Genomic DNA, 21,640 nt, shown 5'->3' with positions numbered 1-21,640 from the left:
CTGTCATAAACACACACCCACAATCAAAGTCAGAGTAATGATTCGACCCTGCATTTAGCAGAGTGAGTGTGAGTTTCAGGGGCAATGCATTACCTTTTTCACATGTCATAATATGGGCAAGGTAAGCTACACTTGAAGTTTCTTGTAACCCTGTATCAGGTCAAAAATATTGATTATACAGCAGTCTCGTTTTCTGCTGGCTGGGTTCTGTCTGACTGTGCAACTTTAGTACAGCAACCAGTTCCCTGGTTTGGCTCTCTGGCTCTCTGGAACGGACTTGATATATCCAATCACATCGTACGTTACAGAAATACTAAGCTCAAACAACTCATAACGAATGAAAACATTGAGCCAGATGAATTGTGAATCATTGTACGGCCTCTCCAACAAGCGGCAGTCTGTGACCTCTTAGTTAACGACATGCTACCTGAACTTCTGTATGAAGTATAGAAATACGATAGGTTAAAAACTTTAATATATAATGTAATTGGTAAATGCCAAGGCACCGGAATTTAGTGTAAACATTAGTGTAACCACTGTTGTTTGTAGTGACTCTTTTCACTTTCCCATGAGAAAATTTGGATCGGCTGAAAATTAGGACACTTTCAAAATTGGTTTATGAGACTCATGTTTCCGTTTGGTCAATGTAAAAATAAACGTCTTTGAAATACGTTTGTTATGGGAAGTTCATCGCCATGATAATTAATTTAGGCGCCCATTAACTGATAAATGCCAGTATGTTGTCAGATACTTACTCAATGAATACTGATGGTAACTGAAGTGGATAATCGAAGCATACTCGAAAAGACCAATTACCGAAGCATATGTTGGAACGTCAAGTCTTTGATCAAAATAGGAGCATGGCTGGTCGTATATTTCATTAAACTTGTCTGAATGTTATCTCAATAATGTCCGCAGTGTCAACTTCCAGGATACAATTATGTAAGACCGTATGTGTAACTACATCAATTTGTACACCGCCGCGTTTCCATCTCCGTGCTTTCACTTGCCACTTGAAGAAACATTCAACGGCGGGAAAAGGTCAAGATAGCGACACCCAGGTAAGTACGTCTCCTTTCAGAGGGCACCCGTGGCGAGCCACCTCCTCGTGGTGGGTGCTGGGTAACGCCAAGAGCTCGCCGACAACCCCGTAGTGGACCCGGGGGGATATTTGGTCCACCAACCCGTTTGCCGTGGGTTGCGGCCCTGTGTCGGTGGAGGAAGGGATCCTGGTGGTTGAGGGTAACAAGGGCCTGTGACCGTGTTCCTGTTGCTCAACACACCACTTTGGCCCTGACTTCACCTAGACGGGAGGTTGAATGGGCCCGATTCAATCAATCGGCTGGTCACGCCATGCCCTGTGCATAGAAATTGCTTACATTTTGCACTTACATTTTTCGGGTATTGGTCATTTTAAAATCTAGTGTACAAATTATTGATACATTTACTTACCTAGAGTCCTATGCCAGCAGGCGGTGGCTCATGGGTCAATCTGGTTATATAGACCTCTGAATTCCGTGTTCGTAGGAACAGTGTCATGGGCCGAACCAGTCTGACACTTATTCTTTAAGTTACCATGGCTTTTCAAGTCTGTATTTTCTGGAGTATGACATCCCTGTAACCCTGGTGTTGCAGTCTGGTTTCCACTGCGGTACCGTCCTTGTTGACACTCCATGGCGGGTGGGGGGCAGGGTTGTTGAATTACACTAATACACCATGGCTAAAAACGCTCATTCTGGTTCATCTAAAACGAGCAAACGTCGCCATATGTCTTCTTCATCCGACGAAGAGATATCTACTTTCACACATGATTCCTGGCCAAGGTTTTTGGTCATTGAAAGTTCTGATGGCCATCCTTTAAATACCAATCCTTTTGCCGTCTCCAAGGGCATACAAGGTATCTGTGGAGAGGTAAAAAACGTCACACGTTTACAAAATGGTTCTCTTTTGATTGAATGTTTACGTAGGCAACAATCTGTCAATCTGCTGGGAGTAAAGCAGTTTGTAAACAGCCAGGTTGTTGTTTCTGTTCACAAACCTCTCAACAGCTGTAGAGGTATTGTTAGAGACAGGGCACGTTGTTTGTACGATATGACAGAAGATGAGATTGTGGCAGAACTGAAAGATCAGGGATTTACTTCTGTTAAACGTTTCAGCAGAAAACATGAATCAACTTTAGTCAAAACAAATACCTATCTTTTCACGTTTGGTCTGACAACTCTTCCAAAATTCATAAAGGCTGGGTATTGTAATATTGGAGTGGAGGTATATGTACCAAATCCACTCCGGTGTTACAAGTGTCAAAAGTTTGGACATGGTGCAAGATCTTGCACAGGTAAATCAGTATGCTCACGCTGTAGTGGAAACCATGAAGGCACTGAATGTACTAATGAGATAAAGTGTGCCAATTGCAGTGGTGAGCATATGGCATCATCGAAAACGTGTCCAAAATATGAGTATGAGAACAAAATCTTGAAACTGAAGTGCAATAATAATATCTCATACTTCGAAGCAAAGAAACTGATTCAGGCTCAATCAAAACCAGCAACAGTTCCTACCTATTCTGCCACAGTGTCTTCTCCTGTTCCTGCTTCTGTCAAAAAGCTACCCTTGTTTCAACATCTTGTCAGACTGAAATATCTTGGATAAAGGATTCACAAATAACCTTAGATGACGCCACTCACTCATCACAAGATTGTCAGCGATCATCAGCTTCACAAACTGAGTACAGTCAGCCAGGACAAATATCTGATTTTAATTTAACTCGAGATACTCAGAGCGTTGAGAAACTCACAAATAAAGAAAAGAAAAAGTTGAGAAGAAAGACCAGAGCCCTTCAGCATTTAGAAGAGTCTTCTCATTTAACACCTTCTGTGGCGGTTCAAAATCTGTTTGAACCGCTTGACATGGACATAACTCCGTCACAAACAGGGTGTAGGGGTAGCGCTGCCACGCGCTCACGATCTCCAGTTGAAGCGCCCTAAGCAGTTTTTATGGAATTAATACAATGGAATTGCAGAGGCCTCAGGAACATTTTTAATGAATTACAGTTATTATCACAACATTTTACACCATCAGCTTTTAGTGTGCAGGAGACGTACTTGAAAAGTACAGATCGATTTGAATTGCGTCGGTACAATTCTTTTCATGCATTCTCCCCTCCCGATGGAAAAGCCACGGGCGGTGCTTCTATACTCGTGAGGCAGGGTGTTATTCATAGTCCAGTTCCTCTTAAAACCAATCTTCGGGCTGTTGCCGTCCGTCTTACTCTTCAGATAACCTTTACGGTTTGCTCTTTGTATATTTCCCCTTCTTCAGATCTTCAGCAGTCCGATCTTCAGAATCTATTTGACCAACTTCCCAAACCCTCTATAATTATGGGTGATCTGAACGGACATAATCCTTTGTGGGGAAGTACTAATATTAATAATAAAGGCAAAGTCATTGAAGACTTCCTTTCTAACAATAATCTATGCCTATTGAATGATGGATCAGCCACATATTTACATCCTGGAACTGGGACGTATTCTCAACTTGACTTATCACTCTCAGATCCAAATATTTATAACGAGTTTCAATGGTCGGTCCATGATGACCTTTGTGGTAGTGACCATTTTCCGACGATTCTCTCCGCTTTAAATCCGACTGATGACATACCTGCAACAAGGTGGAACTTTAATAAGGCCAACTGGCCTTTATTTCAAACACTTTGTACAGAAAAATTGAAATCTGAAATTTTTGTAAATGTTCCTGATCCTATTCAGTTGTTCTCGGATACACTGAATGATATCGCTGATGAAACTGTTCCCAAGTCCTCTGCTAAACCTCACTGCCGCAAACCATGGTTTTCTGATGATTGTAAACAGGCAAGGAAGAGCAGGAAAAAGGCAGAGAAGTACTTTCGACGACATCCTACAGTTCACAATTTAAATAATGTAAAAATAAATAATGCCAAGGCTCGGCGTACTTTTAAACAAAGTAAACGTCAGTCATGGAAGACCTTTGTGTCAAAAATTAATTCACGTACGCCAATGACGAAGGTGTGGAACATGATACAGAGAATCAAGGGCAAGGGTAGCAATTCTAGCGTTCATCATCTTAAAGATGGACATGATATGTTAACAGACAAAACTGACATTACCAACAATTTGGGTGAATTTTTAGCTAGTCATTCTTCTTCATCAAATAATCTTCCGAAGTTTCAGAGATATAAAACTCATCATGAAAAGTTGAAACTCAACTTTCATTCCGAAAATGGTGAAGACTATGATGAAGTATTTTCACTGCATGAGCTGAATACTGCCTTAGCACAAGCTCATGATACGGCAACTGGAGCAGATAATATCCACTACCAGCTCCTGAAACATTTACCCAATGCTTGTCTTGAGACACTTTTGAACATTTTTGATCATATTTGGACTACAGGACACTTTCCTCCTTCGTGGCGTCATGCCATTGTTGTACCAATACCTAAGCCTGGCCGAGACAATACAGATCCATCTAACTATAGACCAATTTCTTTAACAAGCTGCGTTTGTAAAACTATGGAACGCATGGTCAATAATAGATTAGTATGGTTTCTAGAATCCAATCATCTTATTTCTAACATTCAGTGTGGTTTTCGGAAAAATAGAAGCACTATTGATCATTTGGTTCGCCTAGAATCATTCGTTAAAAATTCCATTGTAAATAACCAGCATGCTGTGTCAATCTTTTTCGACCTGGAAAAGGCCTATGATACAACATGGAAACATGGTATTTTGAGAGACCTACATGACTTGAGAGGCCGTTTGCCTAATTTTATATCCCAGTTCTTGGCAGGCAGACAATTTCAAGTTCGCGTTGGATCAACCCTGTCTGAACATTATAATCAGGATCAGGGAGTTCCACAAGGTAGTATTTTGTCTGTTACCTTGTTTAGTATAAAAACCAATAGTCTCTCGAAAGTATTAAATGACTCAATAGATGGGTCATTGTTTGTGGATGATTTTAACGTTTCGTGTTGTGGTAAAAACATGCATACCATCGAAAGGCAATTGCAGATGTGTTTAAATAAAATTCATAAATGGTCACTTGAGAATGGCTTCAAATTTTCACAGATAAAGACCAAATGTATACATTTCTGTCGGAAATATAAGACTCATAAAGATCCCGAACTGTTCTTGGACGGCTCTCCAATTAACGTTGAAAAGGAAGCCAAGTTTCTGGGATTGATCTTCGACAAACATTTGACTTTTTTACCACATATTAAGTATCTGAAGACTAAATGCCTGAAGGCATTAGATCTATTAAAAGGTGTGTCCAATTCAAAGTGGGGAGGGGATCAAACTACACTCCTTCATTTATACAGATCTCTTATCAGATCAAAACTTGATTATGGCTCCATAGTATATGGTTGAGCCTGCAAAAGCAACCTAAAACTATTAGATTCGATTCATCACCAAGGTCTGAGACTTTGTCTTGGATCTTTCAGAACATCTCCCATCGACAGTATCTACGTTGAGGCCGATGAGCCATCTTTAAAACTTCGCCGTGTCAAATTATCTTTACAATATATCACAAAGTTATATTCTAATGAATCCAATCCTGCCCATAACTGCGTATTTAATCCTCTTTATGAGGAATTGTATAATAAAAGAACTTCACTTGTTCCACCTCTTGGGATAAGAATCAAAGCATTCATTTCTGCAGCTGGGATTGAGCTTCACGTCTTTTTTCTCCTCCTCCTTGGCAAATGGTGAGGCCACATGTTGACCTAACACTTACAGAGTTTAAAAAATCAGAAACTAATGAATTACAATATAAACAAGAATTTATTCAATTAAAACATAAATATAATAAACACAAATTCTTATTTACAGATGGGTCCAATGATGGTGGCGCAGTAGCTTGTGCTACTGTCATTGGATCCAGAACAATCTCTTTTAGAATACCTGATTATACCTCTATTTTTACAGCAGAAACAAACGCAATACTAACGGCTCTTAAATATATTCAAAGACATGCTGCACATAAACAGTATATAATCTTTTCTGACTCTCTTTCTTGTCTTCAGGCTATTAAAAATCTATCTTGTAAACATCCACTTTCAATGCAAATTATTGAGTTATATAATGATCTTGCTACTGGCCAATATGACATCGTCTTTTGTTGGTTACCCAGCCACGTAGGCATTTCTGGGAACACAATGGCCGATTTTGCTGCTAAGGCAGCACTCAATGAATCAGTGACACCACTCCTTATTCCATACTCAGATTACAAAGCAAACATTAGAACTTACATCCGTGATCTGATGCAAAAGAAGTGGGACACCCAGGTGGGTATCAATAAATTGCATGAAATGAAACCGTATATTGGTTATACCTACTTGGGATGTCAGTCCAGATTTGAGGAGGTCGTTATGCGACGATGTCGTATTGGCCATACGCGGCATACACACGAATATTTACTTAAAGGTGAGGACCTCCGTTTTGTATCCCTTGTGATGAAGCAATCACGGTCAAGCATATCTTGCTTGACTGTATTGATTTTGCCATCACAAGGGAGAAATATTTTACTGTCAAAACAATGAAGGATCTTTTTAATGTTAATTATCATTTAATTATTGAATTTTTAAAGGAAGTAGAATTATTAGATAAATTTTGAATAATATGTTTTGTAAATAGGAAGCTGATATCTTAAACATGGTAGTGTGAATTGTCAACTGCGATTGTTAGTGGCCGTACCCTCAAAGGGGGTTAAAGCAGCGTAAAATTATTGTCCCCCTGAAAGGATGCGTAAGTCCAAAAACTTTCAAAGCGAAATTTAAGATTACCAGTATTTTAAACGTAGTATTTTTGTCATTTTAAATTTCGGCTACATTTTCCTACAATCGCCAGCAGCTGAGGGGATGGTGTAAATCCAGCTAGGGGCCATGCAGGTTGCTAAAGTAACGTAAGTCCCCTTGGTTCCTAGTATGGTGATCTACCTTCAGTTGTTGGTGATCTATAGCCTACTTTTATATTATGTATTGTCCAAATTGTGCTGTAGTTTTAACTTCATATGCTAGTTTTAGACTCGAATTGTGATACTCTAGTTATTTTACCGTACTTTGATGACGGGTTTTATAATATCTACATGTTCTGTATAATCATGCTTATTCTCGTCACGATATGGCTGAAATATTGCCGATGTGACGTGAAATTATAACTCACTCACTCACTCCTTTCAGAGGAAAGGGCAACGGAGCGACACCCAGGTAAGTGCGCCTTCTTTTGGAGAAAAGGCCAAGATAGCGACAGCCTGGTACTTACGCATTCTTTTAGAGAAAAGGCCGAGATAGCACCACCCAGGTATGTTCGCCTTCCTCTCGAGAAAAGGCCAAGATAGTGACACCCAGGTAAGTGCGCCTTCTTTTAGAGAAAAGACCAAGATAGCGACAACCTGGTACTTACGCATTCTTTTTGAGAAAAGGCCGAGATAGCACCACCCAGGTATGTTCGCCTTCCTCTCGAGAAAAGGCCAAGATAGTGACACCCAGGTAAGTGCGCCTTCTTTTAAAGAAAAGACCAAGATAGCGACACCCAGGTGAGCGGCCCTCTTTTAAGCATGTATCACTGCTTGACATAAAGTGAATGATGCTATGTGACAGTGCAATTCATTGTGGAACGCTGTTTCATAATTATGAAATTGTCTGTCTTTATGTTCAATTCTGAGCAGCATGCTATGCTGAACAACAACGGAAACGTAACGTTTGAAAAAAATGAAATATCTAAATATTTAATAACTTCACAAAAGGCGTTGTGTTCAGCAGAGAATATTGATTTCCTTTGTTCTTTAACGTCGTACTCGGCAACATTTCCAGCCATATGAGGGTGTTCTGTAACTCTATCTAGTCAATATAAATCGGTCGGGTCAGGACAAATCTATCGAGTCCAGTGATCCACAGAATGAACATCGATTTATGCAGTTGGAATATGATGACATGTGTCACCCGACTGCCATTTCGACACGCATGGTCTGCTGAAGACCAGTCTAACCTGAATCTAAATGGGTACTTATGGTTTGGTAGCCAGTGTTTAAATTACCTTTTACATTCATCCTAATGTCACATTTGTTCAAAAACAGATACATACGCATTAGCGTATGGCAAGACGTATGATTTTAACACCAATAGTATTGGAAATGCGGTTCCTGCCTTAGAGTCAAATGACGTCTGTCTCACTCGATTTCGCTGGGCTGGTGCAAGTACCTCATGCAGAACCTGTAGTAACGGATGTCTCTTTGAACGGCGTCTGATGGTTTCATGCCGATTAATCGAGTCACTTCCTTGTTGATCGCAGACACCATACTGGGCAAATATTTCACCTATTCCATCGCTCGATGATTGGACGTTACCAGCTCCTGTCCACACTGATGCGTTAAGGTAACGTTCAGTTAAATCTCTCGACAATAGCTGGGCTTCGATGAGCACTTGCTGTGCCTGCCTGGCATGAATCTTGTCCTCAGGTGGACTTTGCGGCATAAAGTCAATGAACTCTTGCTCGGGGTCGACAAAGATGTCAAGTCAAGCAGGATTGGTGCTACCTTTTTAACCAACACATATCACCAACAGATTTGGGTGTTTTTGTTTTTTTTACTTCGAATACGCTAATACATTTTTGGGAATTTTTGGCAAATTATTGGACACCATGTGGAGGTACTATATCGGATTAGGAATTGCTGTCTACGAGCAAAAGACCAAGTAGCTCCATATTGGAGCCAATACACGTATTCTATCGCCTTCTTGCAAGACAATGGAGTGGGAGGGTAGAGCAGCCAAATGTAACGACATGGGCATGGTGTCTTCCACAACGCTGAGAAGCATCAGAAAAAAGGACGAGAAATGTATGCCGGAAATTCTGTTGTTCTAGATGTTGTCCCTGATCCCCAGAAACTGTCTTCTACAGAACAAGAATCCAGCGACCTACTGGACGAAAAACAATATAGGTAGAGGCTGTAATAACACCCATTCCACAGGATTCAACCTAATTCTTAGATATCGATCCAGGAAAGTACATTTCCAGAGAGTCTGCTGCTGCACTATTCCACTGCGATTTGCAAACCGTTTTGAAGATCTGCAAACCGTTTTGATGACCTGCAAACCGTTTGATTTATTTTTACCAGAGTGCCTAGTATACGAGCTGACCTATTGGGGCCATCCCGCTTGAAGGTTGTCATCCACAGGGGAATAGTAAATACGGTTCTCTTTCAAGTATGCAGCTTCTGCTTTATCGAATTCCTCGAATAAGAAAGGAAGGATATAGCCTCTCTGTTTGATACAATGTGTGCGAACGACACTTCCATACCCATTGCGTAGGTCTCCAATTGAAGTAGCATCAATAGCCACTGGAAGACATAACAGTTATTGTCCTGGTTAGATGTCTCTTTGATATATGATTCCTCTTGTGTTCGTAATATGACAGAATGCACCTGCAGCCTACACAGCCAGGGTAATGGAACTCAAGTGTGTGCCCATAAACAGACAAGCGAACAACTGGTGTAAGTTTGGTAAGTTAGATGTAACGTCTGATTCAGCCTACAACAATATATATATATATATATATATATATATATATATATATATATATATATATATATATATATATATATATATATATATATATATATATATATATATATATATATATATTCTGTAAATACAGGTCTACACACAATACATGTTGTCAAACTCTAGTTTGAGAGTTTGGACATTCTAACAACTGGCCACCAACGCCAATTTCAGAGTTGTCAAACTGTTGTCGACAAATAGGATCGGTCTCTATTTCTGTGTTGTCAAACACGAGTTTGGCGGGTGAAGTGTTGCCAATCTCGTGTTGTTCAGAAACGACCATTCGCAGTAAAAGAAAGTGTCACGTTACCGCTCCAACAGAGACATGGTGCTCGAATAACACGAACGTTTGACGTGTGAAAGTTTGACAGTTTAAATATTTAAACATGTGTTGTCAAACATTAGTTTGCCGCGTGAAGGCCGCTTTAGGAGTGAGTAAGTTTAGTTTTAAGCCGTTTTTAAGCAAGACACCAGCAGGCGATACCAGAATACATGTGGGGAATTGAACCCAGTCCTCGAGGCGTGACGAGCGAACTCTTTATCCACTAGGCTACCCCCACCGTCCCCTGACAGACGAAGGTTCATACACAGAGAGACGCAAGTAACATCACGTATGTAATGATATGTAGCCCTTTAAGGTTACATAGAAATGGGCATGCAACCAACTGCAATACATATACACAGGGATTATGGTTCATAATATCATGGATGAACCTGCATTTCAGAGCGATGTATTCCTGACGTCAAAGATGCAGGTGCTTCTTACAGCTGCAAAAGCCGCAACAGTTCTCTAAATGAGAAGGGAATGTCCAAAAACTCGCAAATTGATAGGACTACGGCACTGAAGCGTAAGTTTAGTAACTGCGTAAAGGCAGTGGCTGTCTTTGTAGGGTCAGTGGGTGTGGGTGTGGGTGTGGCTGTGGGTGTGGGTGTGGGTGAGTGTGAGAGTGTGTATGTGGCTGATTATGACGGTGGCGGGTGTTGGTATTCGTATAGATCTGGGTGTTGCTGATGGTGTTGGTGTGTCGGGGGGTGTTGGTGTGGTGATGATGAGGAGGGTGTGTGAGTGGTGTCGGTGTGATGGGGGTAGAATGTTGCTGATGAGGAGGGTGTGTGAAGGGTGTTAGTGTTGGGTTAGGGTGTTGCTGATGAGGAGGGGGTGTGAGGGGGTGTTGGTGCTGGTATGGGTTAGGGTGTAGCTGATATATAGGGTCTGGGAGAGACTGTTGATGTGGGTTAGGTTGTTGCTTATAAAAAAGTGTTTGGAGGGGTTTGGCTGTTGGTGGGGCTGTTGATCAGGGTGTGAGTTAGGGTGTGGTTGACGAAGATGTGTGCGAGAGTGTGTAGGTATGTGTTTGGATGTTGCTGATGATACGGGTGTGCCAGACGGTGTTGGTGCTGGTGTGACTTAGACTGTAGCTATTGATGAGTGTGTGTGAGAAAGTCTGTAGCTGATGATCAGGGTGTAAGAACGTATGGATGTTGGTGTGGGTTAGGGTGTAGCTGATGATAAGGGTTTGCAAGAGGTGCTGGGTGTTGCTGCTCGTAGTGGTGAGGGTGTGACTGATGACGAAGGTGTGTGATAGGGTGTGGCTGATCACAAGGATGTGCGATAGGGTGTTGGTTTGGGTGTGGGTTACAGTGTGGCTGATCATGAGACTGTTCAGGATGTGCTCGCTCTTGGTGTAGGTGACGCTGTATCTGCGGATGGTATTGTGCTGGATGGATGTGATTCAGCTTATCCTGCAAACCTTAAACTCCTTTGTCAGAGAGAGGTCTCAGAAAAGTTTCATGAGTGACTATGGTTTTACGCCGCTTCTAGCAATATTCCAACACAATCACGACGGGGACACCAGAAATGGGCTTTGCTCATTTTATACATGTGGGGAATCGACCCCGGACCTTCCACGAGACGAGCGAACGCGTTAAGCAATAGGTTATCCCACCGCTGCAAAATAATATGAACCCCACTGAATACCTATGTCTGTATGGCTGAATATGAACTAAGGGGAATGTACCTCGACACTTTTATCCCAATTCTAATTAGATACTGTGCATTTCTCATAGCAGTTTCATATATACTGACACTCCTTCTAAACAGAAGAGAGCTCTGTGTATTCCTCTTTTTTCATTTTTTTTCTTCTCTTTTTGCATTTTCCAACATGTCATCACCCCAACTCAGTACGACTTTTGCATATGTCTTTATTTGACCCACCAAGTGCCATAGAGTCCTTAGGCGGTAGAACTATGATTCTACATCTTCCGTATCGTTTAAAATATTATCAAATAATGTGTGAAATCTTGATACCAAATCCCGGGACAGAATGTGTCCACAGCACCCCATAGCTTGTCGTAAGAGGCGACTAAATTGGGCAACCCGTTTGCCGTGGGTTGCGACCCTGTGATGAGGGAGTCTGGAACGCGTTCCTTTTGCTCAACACACCACTTTGGCCCTTACTTCACCTAGACGGGTGGTAGAATCGGCCCGATTCTATCAATCGGCTGGTCATGCCGTGCACTGAGCCTGGACACATTCATTCTGAAATTGCGTAGTATCAAAATTATGAGATGCTTTCAATGAATGTCATCAATAACCTGTTAACTTTACTATTGCCTAGAGTCCTATGTCAGAAGGCGGTGGCTCATGGGCCAATCTGGTTGATCCTTTGGTTCAACTGGAGTATAACATTCCTGTATCCTTTTGGTGTCAGTATGCTGGAATACCCCTTACATGTGGCATCGCCCTTGTTGGCGCTCCGTGGCGGGCAGGGAGCAGGAATGCTGAACCACAATACATATAACCATGGGAAAACTAAATCCAAAAAAACCAAAGCGGCAATTGTCTGACTCAGATTCAGAACTAGATTCCTCTGATGATGAAATAGTTACCAAATTACTTTATTCTGAGAGGGATACTTGGCCTCGTTTTCTAGTTATTGAAGCTAAGGGTGAACGTACCCTTACTTCATATTCACCATTTCTTCTAGAAAAGGACTTCCAGGTAAAGCTGGAGATTTAAAAGATGTGAAAAATGCGTTCAGGAGGACTTTTGGTGGAATGTGCTAGGAAATCTCAAGCAATTAATCTTATGACTTCAACAAGATTGGCTGATATTCCAATTACCTGCTCTGCTCACAAGACCTTAAATTTTTCAAGAGGTCTAATACGTGATAGAGTCCGAAGCCTTGCCAGTGAATCAATTGAAGATATTGTGTCCGAACTCAGATGTCAAGGTGTCATCGAGGCAAAACGTTTCACCTTTCGAAAAGATGACCGTGTGTTTCCATCAAACACATATCTATTAACTTTTGATTCTCCAGTGCTACCTAGTTCTATCAAAGTAGGATGTTTTAATATGCATGTGGGACTTTTCATCCCACGACCAACACGCTGCTTTATTTGTCCGAACTTCTTGCAGGAATAAGCTCACTTGCTACAGGTGTGGAGAATGTGATCATGATGGTAAAACATGCACTAACAAAATCAAGTGTTTGCATTGTGATGGCGACCACATGGCTTCATCCAAGGAATGCTCAGTGTTTAAACATGAGGCAACTGTTCAGAAACTGAAATGTGAGAAAAGAATCAGCTATGCTGAGGCCCGAAAACAAGCACCTCACATCTGAAACCATCAGTCGTCCTTCTTATGCCGCTGTAGCAAAACAGGTAACGGCATCAGTTCCTTGCCAAACAGATCTGACTTGGATAACGTCAGAACACCCAACAAATATTTCTGCAGTGGTACCTAGTGCGTCACATTCAGAAAGTAGTTCCAATCATACATCAAGAAAACACAGAGAATGGCCATCATCGACGCAGACTGAATCAAAGATTAAGCCATCTAAATCCACCCAAGTGGACTCTAAAAACACAACAAATTCAATCGGATCGCGTGTCAAAGGCCCTGAAAGACGTCGAGCAACTCCATAACAGATATGGGTTGCTTGAGGACATGGATATGGAGGTATCCGCCAATGTCAGCACCAACGTCCATACCAATGGCCACTCACCCAAAAAGAAAGGGAGAGCATTGTCACCTGTTACTGCCCCTTAAATGACTAACACATCCTTAATTCAGTGGAACTGCAGGGGACTACGGACTAATTTCAATGATTTACAGCTTTTAGTGCAAGATTTTACACCGTCAGCAATCTGTCTACAGGAGACATATCTAAACCAGTCTGATGTTTTCTACCTGCGTCATTTTAATGCCTATCACTCTTTTTCCCCTCCAGGTATGAGAGCAACTGGAGGATCTTCCATCCTTGTTAAGCAGAATGTTATTCACAGCCCTGTTACGCTCAGAACTAATCTCCAAGCTGTTGCAGTGCGGCTTACGTTGCACGTTACTTTCACATTATGTTCTCTATATATACCACCCTCTTCTGCTCTTCAACCGAATGATCTACAAGCTCTTTATGATGAACTTCCTAAACCCTGCATTATTATGGGTGATCTAAATGTCCACAACCCGCTCTGGGGTGGTTCAGCTACAAACAATAAAGGCACAGTACTGGAAGCTTTTATTTTAAATAATGATTTGTGCATTTATAAAGACGGTTCAAACACGTATTTACATCCCGGCACAGGAACATATTCAGCCCTCGATATTTCAATTACAGACCCAAACCTGTTAAATGAATTTGAATGGTCAGTCCATGATGACCTCTGTGGTAGTGACCACTTTCCAACACTATTAAGACCTGTAACCCCATCCGATGTTTCTTCATCATCCAGATGGAACTTCAAAAAGGCTAACTGGGCTTTATATGAAATGTTGTGTGCAGACAAGCTTAAACCTGAACTTTTATCAGTATTCCTGATGCTATACAACGTTTTTCTGATGAAATGAATATCATTGCTGACGAATGTATACCACAGTCCTCTGCTATTCCACATATTCGGAAACCATGGTTCAACAATAATTGCAAACAGGCCAGCAAGGATCGGAAAAAGGCGGAACACTATTTCCGCCGACACCCCATGGTGCATAATTTAAATAAATTTAAAATTTTAAATGCTAAAGCACGGCGTACTTTTAAGCAAAGTAAACGCCAATCCTGGCAAAATTATGTATCGAACATTAATTCGCGTACGCCAATGTCTAAAGTCTGGAACATGATCCAAAAAATCAAAGGTAAGGGCTCCAAATCTAGCATTCACCATCTTAAAGATGGAAACCAGTTGTTAACTAGTAAACCCGACATTGCAAATAAACTTGGTGAAGCTTTAGCAAAACATTCTTCCCCGTCAAATTATGAACCTAAGTTCCAAAAATACCAACTACAACAAGAAAAGAAAGCTATTAATTTCAATTCCGATAATGGGGAAGATTACAATGAAACCTTTTCCATACACGAGCTTTATACCGCTCTTGACCAGGCTCACGATACAGCTACAGGAGCTGATGACATACATTATCAGCTCCTGAAGCATTTACCAGAATCATGTCTAGAAACTCTGTTACATATTTTTGATGATATTTGGACATCTGGAAAAATTCCTACTTCATGGTGTAATGCTATATTTGTCCCTATTCCTAAACCTGGACGTGATCATACTGATCCTTCAAACTATCGACCAATTTCACTTACTAGCTGTGTTTGCAAAACCATGGAACGCATGACCAATAATCGGCTCGTTTGGTACTTGGAAACCAATAATCTTCTAACTGATATACAATGTGGTTTCCGTAAAAACCGTAGTATCATTGATCATTTAGTGCGTCTTGAATCTTATGTTAAAAATGCCATAGTTCATAAACAACACTCAGTGTCGATCTTTTTCGATCTAGAAAAGGCATACGACACCACCTGGAAATATGGTATTTTAAAAGATTTACATGATTTTGGATTACGGGGTCGTTTGCCTCAATTTATATCAAACTTTTTCAATGATAGGCAATTTCAAGTCCGCGTGGGTTCTACCCTGTCGGATCATTACAATCAGGATCAGGGTGTCCCACAAGGCAGTATATTGTCCGTTACACTGTTTAGTATAAAGATAAATAGTTTGTCAAATGTTTTAAATGATTCAATCGACGGATCATTATTTGTGGATGATTTTAATATTTCTTGCCGTGGCAAAAACATGCATACTATTGAACGGCAACTGCAGTTGTGTTTAAACAAAATAAATAATTGGTGTCTTGAAAACGGCTTTAAAATTTCTAAATCCAAAACAAATTGTATCCATTTCTGCCGTAAATACAAACCACATAAAGATCCTGAACTATATCTAAATGGCAACCCCATCAAAGTTGTCAAGGAGGCCAAGTTCTTGGGTCTTATTTTCGATTCACATTTAACCTTCCTGCCACATATTAAGTCACTAAAAGCTAAATGCCTGAAGGCACTCGATTTGTTAAAGGTTGTTTCCAATTCAAAGTGGGGAGAGGATCAAACTACTCTCCTTCGTCTATATACATCACTCATTCGTTCCAAACTTGATTATGGCTCCATTGTATATGGTGGAGCCTGCAAAAGCAACCTTAAACTGTTAGATTCTATCCATCACCAAGGTCTAAGACTTTGTCTTGGTTCCTTTAAAACTTCTCCCGTTGACAGTCTCTACGTTGAGGCAGATGAACCATCTCTTGAACAGCGCCGTATAAAACTATCCTTACAATATATTACAAAGTTATATTCTAACAAGTCTAACCCTGCTTTCAAGTGTGTCTGTAGCCCCCACTACGAGGATTTATACACCAAGCAATCTTCTCTTGTTCCACCTCTTGGGCACAGAATTAAACCATTCCTTTTTGCTGCCGGCATTGAGCTGGAAAATATAGCTCCTTTGCGTTTGCTGTCTTCTCCTCCTTGGCAGTTGGTTAGGCCACAGGTTGACCTAACAGTTTAAAAAATCAGAAAGTAATGAATTACAATATAAACAGGAATATCGTCAATTAAATAGTAAATATGTCCATTACAAAACCTTATTTACAGATGGGTCTAAGGGTGGTGGCACAGTCTCTTGTGCCACTGTCATTGGATCCAGAACCATCTCTTCTAGATTACCCGATGACAGCTCAATTTTTACCGCTGAAGCAAACGCCATATTAACAGCTCTTAAATATATTCAAAGACATCCAAAACATAAACAATATATTATTTATTCTGACTCGCTTTCTTGTCTTCAGGCTATCAAAAATTTTTGAACTTTATAATGATCTTGCCACTGGCCAATGCGACATTGTCTTTTGTTGGTTACCCAGCCATGTAGGCATTTCTGGGAACACAATGGCCGACCTTGTTGCTAAGGCAGCAGCACTTAACAAATCTGTGACACCACTTCTTATTCCCTACACTGATTATAAAGCCCGCATTAGAGCCTACATCAGTGATCTGATGCAGAAGAAGTGGGACACCCAAGTAGGTATAAATAAATTACACGAAATAAAACCATATATCGGTTACACCTACTTGGGTTGTCAGTCCAGATTTGAAGAGGTCATCATGCGACGATGTCGTACTGGCCATACGAGATACACTCATAACTACTTATTGAAAGGTGAGGATCCTCCATTTTGCATCCCTTGTGATGAAAGAATCACAGTCAAACATGTCTTGCTTGGCCGTGTTGAATATTCCATCACAAGGGATAATTATTTCAAATCACGTACTATGAACGATCTTTTTAGCAACATAAGTTCTCATTTATTTTTTGCATTTTAAAAAGAATTAGATTTGTTGGCTGATTTGTAAACATATCAATATTTTATGATTGGAGGTTTGAATTAGTAACTTAGATTGTTAGTGGCTGTATCCTCGAGGGGGGTTAAAGTACTGTAAAATTATTGTCCTCCTGAGAGGGTACGTAAGTCCCAGGACATTCCAAGTACATTTAAACGTTCCACTTTTTTAATCGCAGAATATGTGTAGTTTTAATTTATAGCTAGATGTGTCTCAATTGCTAACGGCTGAGGGGATGATGTAAATCCAGCTAGGGTCCATGCAAGAAGCAAATGCACTGTAAGTCCCCATGGTCCTTAGTGTGGTGATCTACCTTCAGTTGCTGGCAATATATAGCTGGCTTTTCACTTGTATTGTACTGTATGGTTAAACCTTTTTAGATCTAGTTGCTAGTTTTACATTAGAATATGTGATACTCTAGTTGTTTTACTGTCCTTCGCTGACAGGTTTATACAAATTACCATTACTTATTATGTATGAAATTAATTGTTCTCGTCACGGTATGGCGGAAATATTGCCGATGTGACGATAAACTCACTCACTCACTTGATACCAATATGGTTTTTGTGTCTATCAGAATGTAAGGCAGCCACAGAAACACTTTTGGTCATTTAATCATATACTTAATCCATTCCGCTAGGGTCAATATACTTCTGTATCTTGGTATTTCCTGACTGTGAACTATGGTTGATGTAGGGCAGTGGGGTAGCCTAGTGGTTAGAGCGTTCGGTCGTCACACCGAAGCCCCTGGTTCGATTCCCCACGTGGGTACAATGTGTGAAGCCCAGTTTTTGGTGTCCCCCGCCGTGATATTGCTGGAATATTGCTAAAAGCGGCGTAAAACTAAACTCACTCACTCACTCACTATGGCTGATGAAAACTTATACTTCACCAGAGCATCCGGTTATTCAAGGATATTTAAACGTTACAATAAAAAATTCAAACATAATTAAGACACAGTTATCAATTATCATGATATGTAAAATGCCCTGTTGTTGTAAAAAACCAAATAACCAAAATTATAAGCGTATAATCGCCAATCAAAAGTGAAATATATTGTACTGTTCCGTCGAAATGAACCAGCCGCGATACTAAACTCAGTCAGGTCCGGTGGAAATGCACTCAAGTGTGACGAAGCTTTTTCATTGGCCACTGATTCATTTGCCGATACTCTTAGCCGGCTCTTTGGTTATAGCTTTTAAGCCCGATAGGTGTTAATTTCAAATTGCACGTGGTCAATGATTGAACTTTTGCATTGCGTATTGTCATTAGCAAACAGGCAGCCAGACATACACGTGTCAGTAAACCAGACATTGAGCTTTTGCTGAGACAGAATCTGCTTATCAGAATCAACATGGTTTTTTTTATGTAACGAGTAGATAATTTACTTGATTTTGTACACAACAAAGATTAGACTACAGCTCACGACCTCATACTCCGGGCAGGCATACTCTTTCAAACTCCGCGAACCTATTCACTGTGCATGCATTATGAGCGCAGCATAGCTGTTGAAACCACTTTTCCCCCTGCGCTGGGGAAAATTAGTGAATCATTTGAACTCCGAATTCGCTTTTTTCGACTTTATAGGTTGAATTGGCATGTTTCGGTACGTGCATACCGAAAGGTATCAGAATCTGCAAACTTTTGTTTTACGTGACCTTTAGAGAAAACATCCTTGTCATAATCTTTAATATTATGAAATGCACTTGACGTTTACTAGCATGCCGAGTGGATTATGCTGGTGCGTCCATGCATTTATCATTTTTCGTACTGAATTCAAATGAAAACAGTTTACTGATAACTATTCATTTTGAGGCTGTTTGAAGTTTGGAAATTGCTTACCATAGCCACTGATACTTGTATTAACACGGGAAAATTGGTCAAAAGTTTACCAATATTTTATAAAGGTATGTGCTATTGCAAACTGGAAATTTACCGACCAACTAACCACGTTCCGCAATGTTAAACCTGTGAAGGGTCACAATGATAACGAGTATCAGATTTAATCCGTGACCAGTGTATCTTTAGCTAACAGAACCAAGGTGCAATGCATGTATCTGTCTCTACGGCTGTTTGTAATTAGTGGCAAATCCAAGACAGGCCATCGATGTCTTGGTCCTTCTAAATGACATAATCTCAAATTCACAATAACAGCATTATCGTAAGATTTATCTGCAAACGGGATTATCTGCGATAGCTGGAATAGGTACACAGTACGGATGGCAGTCACAAATCAGGGGGTGGCTGTCTAGTAAATGTTATCTATTGTATAACCACTGATATTTGTGTAGTGACACCATGTTGCTGGCGTGATTGTTTGTTGTATATAAATGTAACTCCAGATACCTAGAGAACATTTGGGTTCGAACCCGGGCCTACGGTGTGACACGCTAATGCTTTATCCACTGGCAGACCCTACCACCCGTTTTTGGTGATTTTACACTGGCCTAAACGAGACGATATCACATGGATTCTGATCTCTTGCGCAAGATAGATGAACCTGTAGTACAATTTCAAAGAATGCTGAAATTGGATGCTTTTTTTGTTCTGATGCATTTTTTCAGAACAAGGGCACACAAAGGCAGTAATACACATTACATTTCATGTGTATATGTTTATGGAAATCATATATGAAACGAGCTCATTTGAAGCTTTATTTTGAAATAACTGCATAATGGTCAAATGCGCCTGTTTCTTGAGAATGAATGCTGAGTGACACAAATAAATGAACGCCGGAAAATTCAATTTTATAATTTTATATTTACAAGTTTCCATCACCACCTTTGAAAAGTTTGAGTACATGAAGTGTTATGTTTGATGTTTGAAGGAAACATTGTAAACCAAAAGTCACTGCGCTCTGTAATCTGATTGGTTGAAAAACAAAATCAAATGGTATTAGATTCCAGGAAACTGCAGGACTATTCGCTGCGTTTTGACACATAAAAAAATCGCAAACAATTGTTTTGTTGTGCCATCAACAGTGGTGAGGTCATCAAAGCATATTGTGACGTAAAGTTAGAATGACGTCACAAATGAGCAACTCCAGATGCTAACAGCTGAAACGGCCAGCTGATGACACTTCACTGCTGTACCCGCACTCGATGTAAACGAATGCAGACAGTAAAGCCCTTTGGTTTACGTTTTTGTTTACAATGTCGATAAACATCACGTGTTGGCCAATTTCTGTGTGTTATTGAGTATTTGAAGCACGGGAATATTTCATTTGAAACCTCCGGCTGACGCCGTCGGTTCCAAATGCATTCACTTGCTTCAAATACTCAATAACACCCGGAAATTGGCCAACACAAGATGTTTATCTCCTAATTGTCCATAGGTAAACCCAAAGGATACACAACAGTTAAGGCTGGGGACGAACGTATCCGTATAAAGAAATATGGGTTGTCGAAGACATGGCTGGATGCACAGACCTTCTGTCGAGAAGAGGGGGCAGATCTTGTGAAGATTTCCACTAAAGGACGAGATGAAGCTGTGATGAACGTACTCTCTGAAACAGGTTCGTTTAGTCATGTTGAGCAATAATTACGAGCATTTTTGTCTGTAAGATTGAATAGAATATGAACAGCCTTGAAAAAGAGGAAAGCAGAGCCCCAGAATAATGAAATGTACTAAACATGTTTGTGTTTACCCTTTCGAGCTCGAGACCCGCGAAGGTTCCGGGGTAGAAATAAATAAATAAATAAATCGATCTGCGCAATTGGGAACCGATGACATGTGTCAACCAAGTCAGCGAGCCAGACCACCCGATCTTACGACAAGCATAGTCGCCTTTTATGGCAAGCATGGGTTGCTGAATTCTACCCTGGGACCTTCACGGGTCTGATGTATTTGGATATTAACGTTCATTTTTATATCTAGTATTAAAATGCCAAATATTTCTTTTCCAGTTGCCCCTTATTTAGTGAGACAACGACTGTTAGAAATTGTTTGAGACTGTTTAAAATCACCCTCCTTCTTAGCCACGCCTTATGCTGAAGTTAATTCAACTGGCTAAAGGATAAGCACTCCAAGAATGTTTACAAATATGGCCCCTGGTGTTTACATGTATGTTCAAGCGAGTCAGGCTGGCAGGTCCTGGCGCTTTCAGGCTGGTAAGGCTCTACACGCAGCCCAGACAGCGAATGGGACGAATGCCTAATAGAACCCGCCATGAGCTCTCCGTAGAGTATGTAGACTCCCCAACACTGAAACCTTCTGCATCACCCAGAGTGCCAGAAGGGCTGTGCTCCCATTGGCGAACCCGGACACTCTCCTGATCTGCGCCAGATACAAGCGAGACATTTCAAAGGCCGAGGTTCGCATATTTCGCATACTTCTCCCGAATCTTGCCTATCGCGTTGCC

The sequence above is a fragment of the Haliotis asinina genome, chromosome 13, assembly GCF_037392515.1.
Source record: "Haliotis asinina isolate JCU_RB_2024 chromosome 13, JCU_Hal_asi_v2, whole genome shotgun sequence".
Lineage (NCBI taxonomy): Eukaryota > Metazoa > Mollusca > Gastropoda > Lepetellida > Haliotidae > Haliotis > Haliotis asinina.
This window is presented reverse-complemented; position numbering follows the sequence as displayed.